The sequence below is a fragment of the Rhinopithecus roxellana genome, chromosome 5, assembly GCF_007565055.1.
Source record: "Rhinopithecus roxellana isolate Shanxi Qingling chromosome 5, ASM756505v1, whole genome shotgun sequence".
In the NCBI taxonomy this organism is placed as follows: Eukaryota; Metazoa; Chordata; class Mammalia; order Primates; family Cercopithecidae; genus Rhinopithecus; species Rhinopithecus roxellana.
The window spans coordinates 63,231,794-63,247,276 of record NC_044553.1 but is presented as its reverse complement, the minus strand read 5'-3'; positions in this window follow the sequence as shown (position 1 = coordinate 63,247,276).

The following is a 15,483-nucleotide window of genomic DNA, read 5'->3' as shown; positions in this document are numbered from 1 at the left end:
TCAGCGTAGGCCTCAATGTTATCCAAAGAAGCCCTTCTCAGTTTCCCCAAAGACAGTGTAAATGGACTGTTCCACGAAACATAAGTGTAACTCTGTGAGATGAATTCACACATCACCAAGAAGTTTCTAAGAAAGCTTCTTTCTAGTTTTCATCTGGATATTTCCTTTGTCACTGTAATGTTCATTGCGCTGTGAAGTATCTAATTGCAGATTTCCAGAAAACTGTGCTAACAAACTGATCACTGAAGAGAAACGTGTAACTCTGTGAGTTGCATTCACACATGGCAATGCAGTTTCTCAGAAAGCTTCTCTTTAGTTATTATGTGAGGATATTCCTTTATCACCATGGGCCCCAATATGCTCCCAAATATCACTTTGCAGTTTCCACGAAAAGAGTGTTAGCAAACTGCTTCTTGAGGCGAGGTTGTAACTCTGTGAGATGAACTCACAGATCAGAAAGAAGTTTCTCAGAAAGCTTCTTTCATTTTGAACGGATGAAATTTCCTTTATCAGCGTAGGCCTCAATGTGATCCAAAGAAGCCCTTCTCAGTTTCCCAAAGACAGTGTTAATGGACTGTTCCACGAAACATAAGTGTAACTGTGAGATGAATTCACACATCACCAAGAAGTTTCTAAGAAAGCTTCTTTCTAGTTTTCATCTGGATATTTCCTTTGTCACTGTAATGTTCATTGCGCTATGAAGGATCTGATTGCAGATTTCCAGAAAACTGTGCTAACAAACTGATCACTGAAGAGAAACGTGTAACTCTGTGAGTTGCATTCACACATGGCAATTCAGTTTCTCAGAAAGCTTCTCTTTAGTTATTATGTGAGGATAATTCCTTTATCACCATGGGCCCCAATAGGCTCCCAAATATCACTTTGCAGTTTCCACGAAAAGAGTGTTAGCAAACTGCTTCTTGAGGCAGAGGTTGTAACTCTGTGAGATGAACTCACAGATCAGAAAGAAGTTTCTCAGAAAGCTTCTTTCACGTTTTGAACAGATGAAATTTCCTTTATCAGCGTAGGCCTCAATGTGATCCAAAGAAGCCCTTCTCAGTTTCCCCAAAGACAGTGTTAATGGACTGTTCCACGAAACATAAGTGTAACTGTGAGATGAATTCACACATCACCAAGAAGTTTCTAAGAAAGCTTCTTTCTAGTTTTCATCTGTGGATATTTCCTTTGTCACTGTAATGTTCATTGCGCTATGAAGTATCTAATTGCAGATTTCGAGAAAACTGTGCTAACAAACTGATCACTGAAGAGAAACGTGTAACTCTGTGAGTTGCATTCACACATGGCAATCAGTTTCTCAGAAAGCTTCTCTTTAGTTTTTATGTGAGATATTCCTTTACCACCATGGCCCCAACAGGCTCCAAATATCACTTTGCAGATTCCACGAAAAGAGTGTTAGCAAACTGCTTCTTGAGGCAGAGGATTGTAACTCTGTGAGATGAACTCACAGATCAGAAAGAAGTTTCTCAGAAAGCTTCTTTCACGTTTTTAAACGGATGAAATTTCCTTTATCAGCGTAGGCCTAATGGATCCAAAGAAGCCCTTCTCAGTTTCCCCAAAGACAGTGTAAATGGGACTGTTCCAGAACATAAGTGTACCTCTGTGAGATTGAATTCACACACACCAAGAAGTTTCTACGGAAAGCTTCTTTTAGTTTTCATCTGATATTCCTTTGTCACTGTATGTTTCATTCGCTGTGAAGTATTCTAATTGCAGTTTCCAGAAAACTGTGCCTAACAAAACTGATCACTGAGAGAAAACTTGTAATATGGAGTTGCATTCACACATGGGCAATGCAGTTTCCTCAGAAAGCTTCTCTTTAGTTATTATGTGCGGATAATTCTTATCACCATGGCGCCCAATATGCTCCCAAATATCACTTTGCAGTTTCCACGAAAAGAGTGTTAGCAAACTGCTTCTTGAGGCAGAGGTTTGTAACTCTTTGAGATGAACTCACGATCAGAAGAAGTTTCTCAGAAAGCTTCTTTCATGTTTTGACGGATGAAACTTTCCTTTATCAGCGTAGGCTCAATGTGATCCAAAGAAGCCCTTCTCAGTTTCCCCAAAGACAGTGTTTAATGCACTGTTCCACGAAACATAAGTTGTAACTCTGTGAGATGAATTCACACATCACCAAGAAGTTCTAGGAAAGCTTCTTTCTAGTTTTTCATCGTGGGATATTTCCTTTGTCACTGTAATGTTCATTGCGCTATGAAGTATCTAATTGCAGATTTCCAGAAAACTGTGCAAACAAACTGATCACTGAAGAGAAACGTGTAACTCTGTGAGTTGCATTCACACATGGCAATGCAGTTTCTCAGAAAGCTTCTCTTTAGTTATTATGTGAGGATATTTCCTTTATCACCATGAGCCCCAATAGGCTCCCAAATATCACTTTGCAGATTCCACGAAAAGAGTGTTAGCAAACTGCTTCTTGAGGCAGAGATTGTAACTCTGTGAGATGAACTCACAGATCAGAAAGAAGTTTCTCAGAATGCTTCTTTCACGTTTTGAACGGATGAAATTTCCTTTATCAGCGTAGGCCTCAATGTGATCCAAAGAAGCCCTTCTCAGTTTCCCAAAGACAGTGTTAATGGACTGCTCCACGAAACATAAGTGTAACTCTGTGAGATGAATTCACACATCACCAAGAAGTTTCTAAGAAAGCTTCTTTCTAGTTTTCATCTGGATATTTCCTTTGTCACTGTAATGTTCATTGCGCTATGAAGTATCTAATTGCAGATTTCCAGAAAACTGTGCTAACAAACTGATCACTGAAGAGAAACGTGTAACTCTGTGAGTTGCATTCACACATGGCAATGCAGTTTCTCAGAAAGCTTCTCTTTAGTTATTATGTGAGGATAATTCCTTTATCACCATGGGCCCCCAATATGCTCCCAAATATCACTTTGCAGTTTCCACGAAAAGAGTGTTAGCAAACTGCTTCTTGAGGCAGAGGTTGTAACTCTGTGAGATGAACTCACAGATCAGAAAGAAGTTTCTCAGAAAGCTTCTTTCACGTTTTGAACGGATGAAATTTCCTTTATCAGCGTAGGCCTCAATGTGATCCAAAGAAGCCCTTCTCAGTTTCCCCAAAGACAGTGTTAATGCACTGTTCCACGAAACGTAAGTGTAACTCTGTGAGATGAATTCACACATCACCAAGAAGTTTCTAAGAAAGCTTCTTTCTAGTTTTCATCTGGATATTTCCTTTGTCACTGTAATGTTCATTGCGCTATGAAGTATCTAATTGCAGATTTCCAGAAAACTGTGCTAACAAACTGATCACTGAAGAGAAACGTGTAACTCTGTGAGTTGCATTCACACATGGCAATGCAGTTTCTCAGAAAGCTTCTCTTTAGTTATTATGTGAGGATAATTCCTTTATCACCATGGGCCCCAATATGCTCCCAAATATCACTCTGCAGATTCCACGAAAAGAGTGTTAGCGAACTGATTTTTGAGGCAGAGGTTGTAACTCTGTGAGATGAACTCACAGATCAGAAAGAAGTTTCTCAGAAAGCTTCTTTCACGTTTTCAACGGAGGAAATTTCCTTTATCAGCGTAGGCCTCAATGTGATCCAAAGAAGCCCTTCTCAGTTTCCCCAAAGACAGTGTTAATGGACTGCTCCACGAAACATAAGTGTAACTCTGTGAGATGAATTCACACATCAACAAGAAGTTTCTAAGAAAGCTTCTTTCTAGTTTTCATCTGGATATTTCCTTTGTCACTGTAATGTTCATTGCGCTATGAAGTATCTAATTGCAGATTTCCAGAAAACTGTGCTAACAAACTGATCACTGAAGAGAAACGTGTAACTCTGTGAGTTGTATTCACACATGGCAATGCAGTTTCTCAGAAAGCTTCTCTTTAGTTATTATGTGAGGATAATTCCTTTATCACCATGGGCCCCTATATGCTCCCAAATATCACTTTGCAGATTTCCCAAAAAGAGTGTTAGCAAACTGCTTCTTGAGGCTGAGGTTGTAACTCTGTGAGATGAACTCACAGATCAGAAAGAAGTTTCTCAGAAAGCTTCTTTCTCATTTTTATTGGAAGATGTTTCCTTTGGCCCCATTGTTTTCAAAGGGATCGGGAATATCTGTTCTCAGATTCCACACAAATAGGGCTAGGCCACGGCCCCACGAAATACAGCTGCAATTTAGTGAGTTGAATTCACACATCACAAAGCTGTTTCTCAGAAATCTTCTTTCTTTAGTAAGACCAGGATATTTGTGGTCTTGGAGCGCCACCGTGTGTCCTATTGCAGATTCTGCGAAAACTCTGCTGGCAAGTTTCTCAGTGGAAACAATGATGGACATCTGTGGGCTGAATTCACCCACAACAAAAAGTTTCTGAGAAGGCTTCTCTGCAGGTTTCTCTGAGGATAGTTCCTTATTCAGCAAGCGATTCAACGATATCCAAGACATCACATCTGAGATTCCTCAAAATGAGTGCTAGGAAACTCCCCCGAGAAAGGGTGATAGAACACTGTGAAATGAATTCACATATCACAAAGCAGTTTCTCAGAAAGCTTGGTTCTGCTTTCTCTTGGAGGATATTTCTTTTTCCTTCTATTCTTCAAAGCTATCTGAAATATCACTTCTCGGAATCCACGGAAACAGTCCTAAGAAACGTCTCCAAAAAACAATGCCGTAACTCTGTGAGTTGCATTCACACATGGCAATGCAGTTTCTCAGAAAGCTTCTCTTTAGTTATTACGTGAGGATAATTCCTTTATCACCATGGGCCCCAATAGGCTGCCAAATATCACTTTGCAGATTCCACTAAAGGAGTGTTAGCAAACTGCTTCTTGAGGCAGAGATTGTAACTCTGTGAGATGAACTCACAGATCAGAAAGAAGTTTCTCAGAAAGCTTCTTTCACGTTTTAAACGGATGAAATTTCCTTTATCAGCGTAGGCCTCAATGTGATCCAAAGAAGCCCTTCTCAGTTTCCCCAAAGACAGTGTTAATAGACAGCTTCACGAAACATAAGTGTAACTCTGAGAGATGAATTCACACATCACCAAGATGTTTCTAAGAAAGCTTCTTTCTAGTTTTCATCTGGATATTTCCTTTGTCACTGTAATGTTCATTGCGCTATGAAGTATCTAATTGCAGATCTCCAGAAAACTGTGCTAACAAACTGATCACTGAAGAGAAACGTGTAACTCTGTGAGTTGCATTCACACATGGCAATGCAGTTTCTCAGAAAGCTTCTCTTTAGTTATTATGTGAGGATATTTCCTTTATCAACATGAGCCCCAATAGGCTCCCAAATATCACTTTGCAGATTCCACGAAAAGAGTGTTAGCAAACTGCTTCTTGAGGCAGAGATTGTAATTCTGTGAGATGTACTCACAGATCAGAAAGAAGTTTCTCAGAATGCTTCTTTCACGTTTTGAACGGATGAAATTTCCTTTATCAGCGTAGGCCTCAATGTGATCCAAAGAAGCCCTTCTGAGTTTCCCCAAAGACAGTGTTAATGGACTGCTCCACGAAACATAAGTGTAACTCTGTGAGATGAATTCACACATCACCAAGAAGTTTCTAAGAAAGCTTCTTTCTAGTTTTCATCTGGATATTTCCTTTGTCACTGTAATGTTCATTGCGCTATGAAGTATCTAATTGCAGATTTCCAGAAAACTGTGCTAACAAACTGATCACTGAAGAGAAACGTGTAACTCTGTGAGTTGCATTCACACATGGCAATGCAGTTTCTCAGAAAGCTTCTCTTTAGTTATTATGTGAGGATAATTCCTTTATCATCATGGGCCCCAATATGCTCCCAAATATCACTTTGCAGTTTCCACGAAAAGAGTGTTAGCGAACTACTTCTTGAGGCAGAGGTTGTAACTCTGTGAGATGAACTCACAGATCAGAAAGAAGTTTCTCAGAAAGCTTCTTTCACGTTTTGAACGGATGAAATTTCCTTTATCAGCGTAGGCCTCCATGTGATCCAAAGAAGCCCTTCTCAGTTTCCCCAAAGACAGTGTTAATGGACTGCTCCACGAAACATAAGTGTAACTCTGTGAGATGAATTCACACATCACCAAGAAGTTTCTAAGAAAGCTTCTTTCTAGTTTTCATCTGGATATTTCCTTTGTCACTGTAATGATCATTGCGCTATGAAGTATCTAATTGCAGATTTCCAGAAAACTGTGCTAACAAACTGATCACTGAAGAGAAACGTGTAACTCTGTGAGTTGCATTCACACATGGCAATGCAGTTTCTCAGAAAGCTTCTCTTTAGTTATTATGTGAGGATAATTCCTTTATCACCTTGGGCCCCAATAGGCTCCCAAATATCACTTTGCAGTTTCCACGAAAAGAGTGTTAGCAAACTGCTTCTTGAGGCAGAGGTTGTAACTCTGTGAGATGAACTCACAGATCAGAAAGAAGTTTCTCAGAAAGCTTCTTTCTAGTTTTCATCTGTGGATATTTCCTTTGTCACTGTAATGTTCATTGCGCTATGAAGTATCTAATTGCAGATTTCCAGAAAACTGTGCTAACAAACTGATCACTGACGAGAAACGTGTAACTCTGTGAGTTGCATTCACACATGGCAATGCAGTTTCTCAGAAAGCTTCTCTTTAGTTATTATGTGAGGATATTTCCTTTATCAACATGAGCCCCAATAGGCTCCCAAATATCACTTTGCAGATTCCACGAAAAGAGTGTTAGCAAACTGCTTCTTGAGGCAGAGATTGTAACTTTGTGAGATGTACTCACAGATCAGAAAGAAGTTTCTCAGAATGCTTCTTTCACGTTTTGAACGGATGAAATTTCCTTTATCAGCGTAGGCCTCAATGTGATCCAAAGAAGCCCTTCTCAGTTTCCCCAAAGACAGTGTTAATGGACTGCTCCACGAAACATAAGTGTAACTCTGTGAGATGAATTCACACATCACCAAGAAGTTTCTTAGAAAGCTTCTTTCTAGTTTTCATCTGGATATTTCCTTTGTCACTGTAATGTTCATTGCGCTATGAAGTATCTAATTGCAGATCTCCAGAAAACTGTGCTAACAAACTGATCACTGAAGAGAAACGTGTAACTCTGTGAGTTGCATTCACACATGGCAATGCAGTTTCTCAGAAAGCTTCTCTTTAGTTATTATGTGAGGATATTTCCTTTATCACCATGAGCCCCAATAGGCTCCCAAATATCACTTTGCAGATTCCTCGAAAAGAGTGTTAGCAAACTGCTTCTTGAGGCAGAGATTGTAACTCTGTGAGATATACTCACAGATCAGAAAGAAGTTTCTCAGAATGCTTCTTTCACGTTTTGAAGGGATGAAAATTCCTTTATCAGCGTAGGCCTCAATGTGATCCAAAGAAGCCCTTCTCAGTTTCCCCAAAGACAGTGTTAATGGACTGCTCCACGAAACATAAGTGTAACTCTGTGAGATGAATTCACACATCACCAAGAAGTTTCTAAGAAAGCTTCTTTCTAGTTTTCATCTGGATATTTCCTTTGTCACTGTAATGTTCATTGCGCTATGAAGTATCTAATTGCAGATTTCCAGAAAACTGTGCTAACAAACTGATCACTGAAGAGAAACGTGTAACTCTGTGAGTTGCATTCACACATGGCAATGCAGTTTCTCAGAAAGCTTCTCTTTAGTTATTATGTGAGGATAATTCCTTTATCACCATGGGCCCCAATAGGCTCCCAAATATCACCTTGCAGTTTCCACGAAAAGAGTGTTAGCAAACTGCTTCTTGAGGCAGAGGTTGTAACTCTGTGAGATGAACTCACAGATCAGAAAGAAGTTTCTCAGAAAGCTTCTTTCACGTTTTGAACGGATGAAATTTCCTTTATCAGCGTAGGCCTCAATGTGATCCAAAGAAGCCCTTCTCAGTTTCCCCAAAGACAGTGTTAATGCACTGTTCCACGAAACATAAGTGTAACTCTATGAGATGAATTCACACATCACCAAGAAGTTTCTAAGAAAGCTTCTTTCTAGTTTTCATCTGTGGATATTTCCTTTGTCACTGTAATGTTCATTGCGCTATGAAGTATCTAATTGCAGATTTCCAGAAAACTGTGCTAACAAACTGATCACTGAAGAGAAACGTGTAACTCTGTGAGTTGCATTCACACATGGCAATGCAGTTTCTCAGAAAGCTTCTCTTTAGATATTATGTGAGGATATTTCCTTTATCACCATGAGCCCCAATAGGCTCCCAAATATCACTTTGCAGATTCCACGAAAAGAGTGTTAGCAAACTGCTTCTTGAGGCAGAGATTGTAACTCTGTGAGATATACTCACAGATCAGAAAGAAGTTTCTCAGAATGCTTCTTTCACGTTTTGAAGGGATGAAAATTCCTTTATCAGCGTAGGCCTCAATGTGATCCAAAGAAGCCCTTCTCAGTTTCCCCAAAGATAGTGTTAATGGACTGCTCCACGAAACATAAGTGTAACTCTGTGAGAAGAATTCACACATCACCAAGAAGTTTCTAAGAAAGCTTCTTTCTAGTTTTCATCTGGATATTTCCTTTGTCACTGTAATGTTCATTGCGCTATTAAGTATCTAATTGCAGATTTCCAGAAAACTGTGCTAACAAACTGATCACTGAAGAGAAACGCGTAACTCTTTGAGTTGCATTCACACATGGCAATGCAGTTTCTCAGAAAGCTTCTCTTTAGTTATTATGTGAGGATATTTCCTTTATCACCATGAGCCCCAATAGGCTCCCAAATATCACTTTGCAGATTCCACGAAAAGAGCGTTAGCAAACTGCTTCTTGAGGCAGAGATTGTAACTCTGTGAGATGTACTCACAGATCAGAAAGAAGTTTCTCAGAATGCTTCTTTCACGTTTTGAACGGATGAAATTTCCTTTATCAGCGTAGGCCTCAATGTGATCCAAAGAAGCCCTTCTCAGTTTCCCCAAAGACAGTGTTAATGGACTGCTCCACGAAACATAAGGGTAACTCTGTGAGATGAATTCACACATCACCAAGAAGTTTCTAAGAAAGCTTCTTTCTAGTTTTCATCTGGATATTTCCTTTGTCACTGTAATGTTCATTGCGCTATGAAGTATCTAATTGCAGATTTCCAGAAAACTGTGCTAACAAACTGATCACTGAAGAGAAACGTGTAACTCTGTGAGTTGCATTCACACATGGCAATGCAGTTTCTCAGAAAGCTTCTCTTTAGTTATTATGTGAGGATAATTCCTTTATCACCATGGGCCCCAATAGGCTCCCAAATATCACTTTGCAGTTTCCACGAAAAGAGTGTTAGCAAACTGCTTCTTGAGGCAGAGGTTGTAACTCTGTGAGATGAACTCACAGATCAGAAAGAAGTTTCTCAGAAAGCTTCTTTCTAGTTTTCATCTGTGGATATTTCCTTTGTTACTGTAATGTTCATTGCGCTATGAAGTATCTAATTGCAGATTTCCAGAAAACTGTGCTAACAAACTGATCACTGAAGAGAAACGTGTAACTCTGTGAGTTGCATTCACACATGGCAATGCAGTTTCTCAGAAAGCTTCTCTTTAGTTATTATGTGAGGATATTTCCTTTATCACCGTGAGCCCCAATAGGCTCCCAAATATCACTTTGCAGTTTCCACGAAAAGAGTGTTAGCAAACTGCTTCTTGAGGCAGAGGTTGTAACTCTGTGAGATGAACTCACAGATCAGAAAGAAGTTTCTCAGAAAGCTTCTTTCACGTTTTGAACGGATGAAATTTCCTTTATCAGCGTAGGCCTCAATGTGATCCAAAGAAGCCCTTCTCAGTTTCCCCAAAGACAGTGTTAATGGACTGCTCCACGAAACATAAGTGTAACTCTGTGAGATGAATTCACACATCACCAAGAAGTTTCTAAGAAAGCTTCTTTCTAGTTTTCATCTGGATATTTCCTTTGTCACTGTAATGTTCATTGCGCTATGAAGTATCTAATTGCAGATTTCCAGAAAACTGTGCTAACAAACTGATCACTGAAGAGAAACGTGTAACTCTGTGAGTTGCATTCACACATGGCTATTCAGTTTCTCAGAAAGCTTCTCTTTAGTTATTATGTGAGGATAATTCCTTTATCACCATGGGCCCCAAAATGCTCCCAAATATCACTTTGCAGTTTCCACGAAAAGAGTGTTAGCAAACTGCTTCTTGAGGCAGAGGATGTAACTCTGTGAGATGAACTCACAGATCAGAAAGAAGTTTCTCAGAAAGCTTCTTTCACGTTTTGAACGGAGGAAATTTCCTTTATAAGCGTAGGCCTCAATGTGATCCAAAGAAGCCCTTCTCAGTTTCCCCAAAGACAGTGTTAATGGACTGTTCCGCGAAATATAAGTGTAACTCTGTGAGATGAATTCACAGATCACCAAGAAGTTTCTAAGAAAGCTTCTTTCTAGTTTTCATCTGTGGATATTTCCTTTGTCACTGTAATGTTCATTGCGCTATGAAGTATCTAATTGCAGATTTCCAGAAAACTGTGCTAACAAACTGATCACTGAAGAGAAACGTGTAACTCTGTGAGTTGCATTCACACATGGCAATGCAGTTTCTCAGAAAGCTTCTCTTTAGATATTATGTGAGGATATTTCCTTTATCACCATGAGCCCCAATAGGCTACCAAATATCACTTTGCAGATTCCACGAAAAGAGTGTTAGCAAAGTGCTTCTTGAGGCAGAGATTGTAACTCTGTGAGATGTACTCACAGATCAGAAAGAAGTTTCTCAGAATGCTTCTTTCACGTTTTGAACGGATGAAATTTCCTTTATCAGCGTAGGCCTCAATGTGATCCAAAGAAGCCCTTCTCAGTTTCCCCAAAGACAGTGTTAATGGACTGCTCCACGAAACATAATTGTAACTCTGTGAGATGAATTCACACATCACCAAGAAGTTTCTAAGAAAGCTTCTTTCTAGTTTTCATCTGTGGATATTTCCTTTGTCATTGTAATCTTCATTGCGCTATGAAGTATCTAATTGCAGATTTCCAGAAAACTGTGCTAACAAACTGATCACTGAAGAGAAACGTGTAACTCTGTGAGTTGCATTCACACATGGCAATGCAGTTTCTCAGAAAGCTTCTCTTTAGTTATTATGTGAGGATATTTCCTTTATCACCATGAGCCCCAATAGGCTCCCAAATATCACTCTGCAGATTCCACGAAAAGAGTGTTAGCAAACTGCTTCTTGAGGCAGAGATTGTAACTCTGTGAGATGTACTCACAGTTCAGAAAGAAGTTTCTCAGAATGCTTCTTTCACGTTTTGAACGGATGAAATTTCCTTTATCAGCGTAGGCCTCAATGTGATCCAAAGAAGCCCTTCTCAGTTTCCCCAAAGACAGTGTTAATGGACTGCTCCACGAAACATAAGTGTAACTCTGTGAGATGAATTCACACATCACCAAGAAGTTTCTAAGAAAGCTTCTTTCTAGTTTTCATCTGGATATTTCCTTTGTCACTGTAATGTTCATTGCACTATGAAGTATCTAATTGCAGATTTCCAGAAAACTGTGCCAACAAACTGATCACTGAAGAGAAACGTGTAACTCTGTGAGTTGCATTCACACATGGCAATTCAGTTTCTCAGAAAGCTTCTCTTTAGTTATTATGTGAGGATATTTCCTTTATCACCGTGAGCCCCAAATGGCTCCCAAATATCACTTTGCAGATTCCACGAAAAGAGTGTTAGCAAACTCATTCTTGAGGCAGAGATTGTAACTCTGTGAGATGAACTCACAGATCAGAAAGAAGTTTCTCAGAAAGCTTCTTTCACGTTTTGAACGGAGGAAATTTCCTTTATCAGCGTAGGCCTCAATGTGATCCAAAGAAGCCCTTCTCAGTTTCCCCAAAGACAGTGTAAATGGACTGTTCCACGAAACATAAGTGTAACTCTGTGAGATGAATTCACACATCACCAAGAAGTTTCTAAGAAAGCTTCTTTCTAGTTTTCATCTGGATATTTCCTTTGTCACTGTAATGTTCATTGCGCTATGAAGTATCTAATTGCAGATTTCCAGAAAACTGTGCTAACAAACTGATCACTGAAGAGAAACGTGTAACTCTGTGAGTTGCATTCACACATGGCAATTCAGTTTCTCAGAAAGCTTCTCTTTAGTTATTATGTGAGGATATTTCCTTTATCACCGTGAGCCCCAAATGGCTCCCAAATATCACTTTGCAGATTCCACGAAAAGAGTGTTAGCAAACTCCTTCTTGAGGCAGAGATTGTAACTCTGTGAGATGAACTCACAGATCAGAAAGAAGTTTCTCAGAAAGCTTCTTTCACGTTTTGAACGGATGAAATTTCCTTTATCAGCGTAGGCCTCAATGTGATCCAAAGAAGCCCTTCTGAGTTTCCCCAAAGACAGTGTAAATGGACTGTTCCACGAAACATAAGTGTAACTCTGTGAGATGAATTCACACATCACCAAGAAGTTTCAAAGAAAGCTTCTTTCTAGTTTTCATCTGGATATTTCCTTTGTCACTGTAATGTTCATTGCGCTATGAAGTATCTAATTGCAGATTTCCAGAAAACTGTGCTAACAAACTGATCACTGAAGAGAAACGTGTAACTCTGTGAGTTGCATTCACACATCGCAATGCAGTTTCTCAGAAAGCTTCTCTTTAGTTATTATGTGAGGATAATTCCTTTATCACCATGGGCCCCAATATGCTCCCAAATATCACTTTGCAGTTTCCACGAAAAGAGTGTTAGCAAACTGCTTCTTGAGGCAGAGGTTGTAACTCTGTGAGATGAACTCACAGATCAGAAAGAAGTTTCTCAGAAAGCTTCTTTCACGTTGTTGAACGGATGAAATTTCCTTTATCAGCGTAGGCCTCAATGTGAGCCAAAGAAGCCCTTCTCAGTTTCCCCAAAGACAGTGTTAATGGACTGTTCCACGAAATATAAGTGTAACTCTGTGAGATGAATTCACACATCACCAAGAAGTTTCTAAGAAAGCTTCTTTCTAGTTTTCATCTGTGGATATTTCCTTTGTCACTGTAAGGTTCATTGCGCTATGAAGTATCTAATTGCAGATTTCCAGAAAACTGTGCTAACAAACTGATCACTGAAGAGAAACGTGTAACTCTGTGAGTTGCATTCACACATGGCAATGCAGTTTCTCAGAAAGCTTCTCTTTAGTTATTATGTGAGGATATTTCCTTTATCACCATGAGCCCCAATAGGCTCCCAAATATCACTTTGCAGATTCCACGAAAAGAGTGTTAGCAAACTGCTTCTTGAGGCAGAGATTGTAACTCTGTGAGATGTACTCACAGATCAGAAAGAAGTTTCTCAGAATGCTTCTTTCACGTTTTGAACGGATGAAATTTCCTTTATCAGCGTAGGCCTCAATGTGATCCAAAGAAGCCCTTCTCAGTTTCCCCAAAGACAGTGTTAATGGACTGCTCCACGAAACATAAGTGTAACTCTGTGAGATGAATTCACACATCACCAAGAAGTTTCTAAGAAAGCTTCTTTCTAGTTTTCATCTGGATATTTCCTTTGTCACTGTAATGTTCATTGCGCTATGAAGTATCTAATTGCAGATTTCCAGAAAACTGTGCTAACAAACTGATCACTGAAGAGAAACGTGTAACTCTGTGAGTTGCATTCACACATGGCAATTCAGTTTCTCAGAAAGCTTCTCTTTAGTTATTATGTGAGGATATTTCCTTTATCACCGTGAGCCCCAAATGGCTCCCAAATATCACTTTGCAGATTCCACGAAAAGAGTGTTAGCAAACTCCTTCTTGAGGCAGAGATTGTAACTCTGTGAGATGAACTCACAGATCAGAAAGAAGTTTCTCAGAAAGCTTCTTTCACGTTTTGAACGGATGAAATTTCCTTTATCAGCGTAGGCCTCAATGTGATCCAAAGAAGCCCTTCTGAGTTTCCCCAAAGACAGTGTAAATGGACTGTTCCACGAAACATAAGTGTAACTCTGTGAGATGAATTCACACATCACCAAGAAGTTTCTAAGAAAGCTTCTTTCTAGTTTTCATCTGGATATTTCCTTTGTCACTGTAATGTTCATTGCGCTATGAAGTATCTAATTGCAGATTTCCAGAAAACTGTGCTAACAAACTGATCACTGAAGAGAAACGTGTAACTCTGTGAGTTGCATTCACACATGGCAATGCAGTTTCTCAGAAAGCTTCTCTTTAGTTATTATGTGAGGATAATTCCTTTATCACCATGGGCCCCAATATGCTCCCAAATATCACTTTGCAGTTTCCACGAAAAGAGTGTTAGCAAACTGCTTCTTGAGGCAGAGGTTGTAACTCTGTGAGATGAACTCACAGATCAGAAAGAAGTTTCTCAGAAAGCTTCTTTCACGTTGTTGAACGGAGGAAATTTCCTTTATCAGCGTAGGCCTCAATGTGAGCCAAAGAAGCCCTTCTCAGTTTCCCCAAAGACAGTGTTAATGGACTGTACCACGAAATATAAGTGTAACTCTGTGAGATGAATTCACACATCACCAAGAAGTTTCTAAGAAAGCTTCTTTCTAGTTTTCATCTGTGGATATTTCCTTTGTCACTGTAAGGTTCATTGCGCTATGAAGTATCTAATTGCAGATTTCCAGAAAACTGTGCTAACAAACTGATCACTGAAGAGAAACGTGTAACTCTGTGAGTTGCATTCACACATGGCAATGCAGTTTCTCAGAAAGCTTCTCTTTAGTTATTATGTGAGGATATTTCCTTTATCACCATGAGCCCCAATAGGCTCCCAAATATCACTTTGCAGATTCCACGAAAAGAGTGTTAGCAAACTGCTTCTTGAGGCAGAGATTGTAACTCTGTGAGATGAACTCAAAGATCAGAAAGAAGTTTCTCAGAATGCTTCTTTCACGTTTTGAACGGATGAAATTTCCTTTATCAGCGTAGGCCTCAATGTGATCCAAAGAAGCCCTTCTCAGTTTCCCCAAAGACAGTGTTAATGGACTGCTCCACGAAACATAAGTGTAACTCTGTGAGATGAATTCACACATCACCAAGAAGTTTCTAAGAAAGCTTCTTTCTAGTTTTCCTCTGGATATTTCCTTTGTCACTGTAATGTTCATTGCGCTATGAAGTATCTAATTGCAGATTTCCAGAAAACTGTGCTAACAAACTGATCACTGAAGAGAAACGTGTAATTCTGTGAGTTGCATTCACACATGGCAATGCAGTTTCTCAGAAAGCTTCTCTTTAGTTATTATGTGAGGATAATTCCTTTATCACCATGGGCCCCAATATGCTCCCAAATATCACTTTGCAGTTTCCACGAAAAGAGTGTTAGCAAACTGCTTCTTGAGGCAGAGGTTGTAACTCTGTGAGATGAATTCACAGATCAGAAAGAAGTTTCTCAGAAAGCTTCTTTCTAGTTTTCATCTGTGGATATTTCCTTTGTCACTGTAATGTTCATTGTGCTATGAGGTATCTAATTGCAGATTTCCAGAAAACTGTGCTAACAAACTGATCACTGACGAGAAACGTGTAACTCTGTGAGTTGCA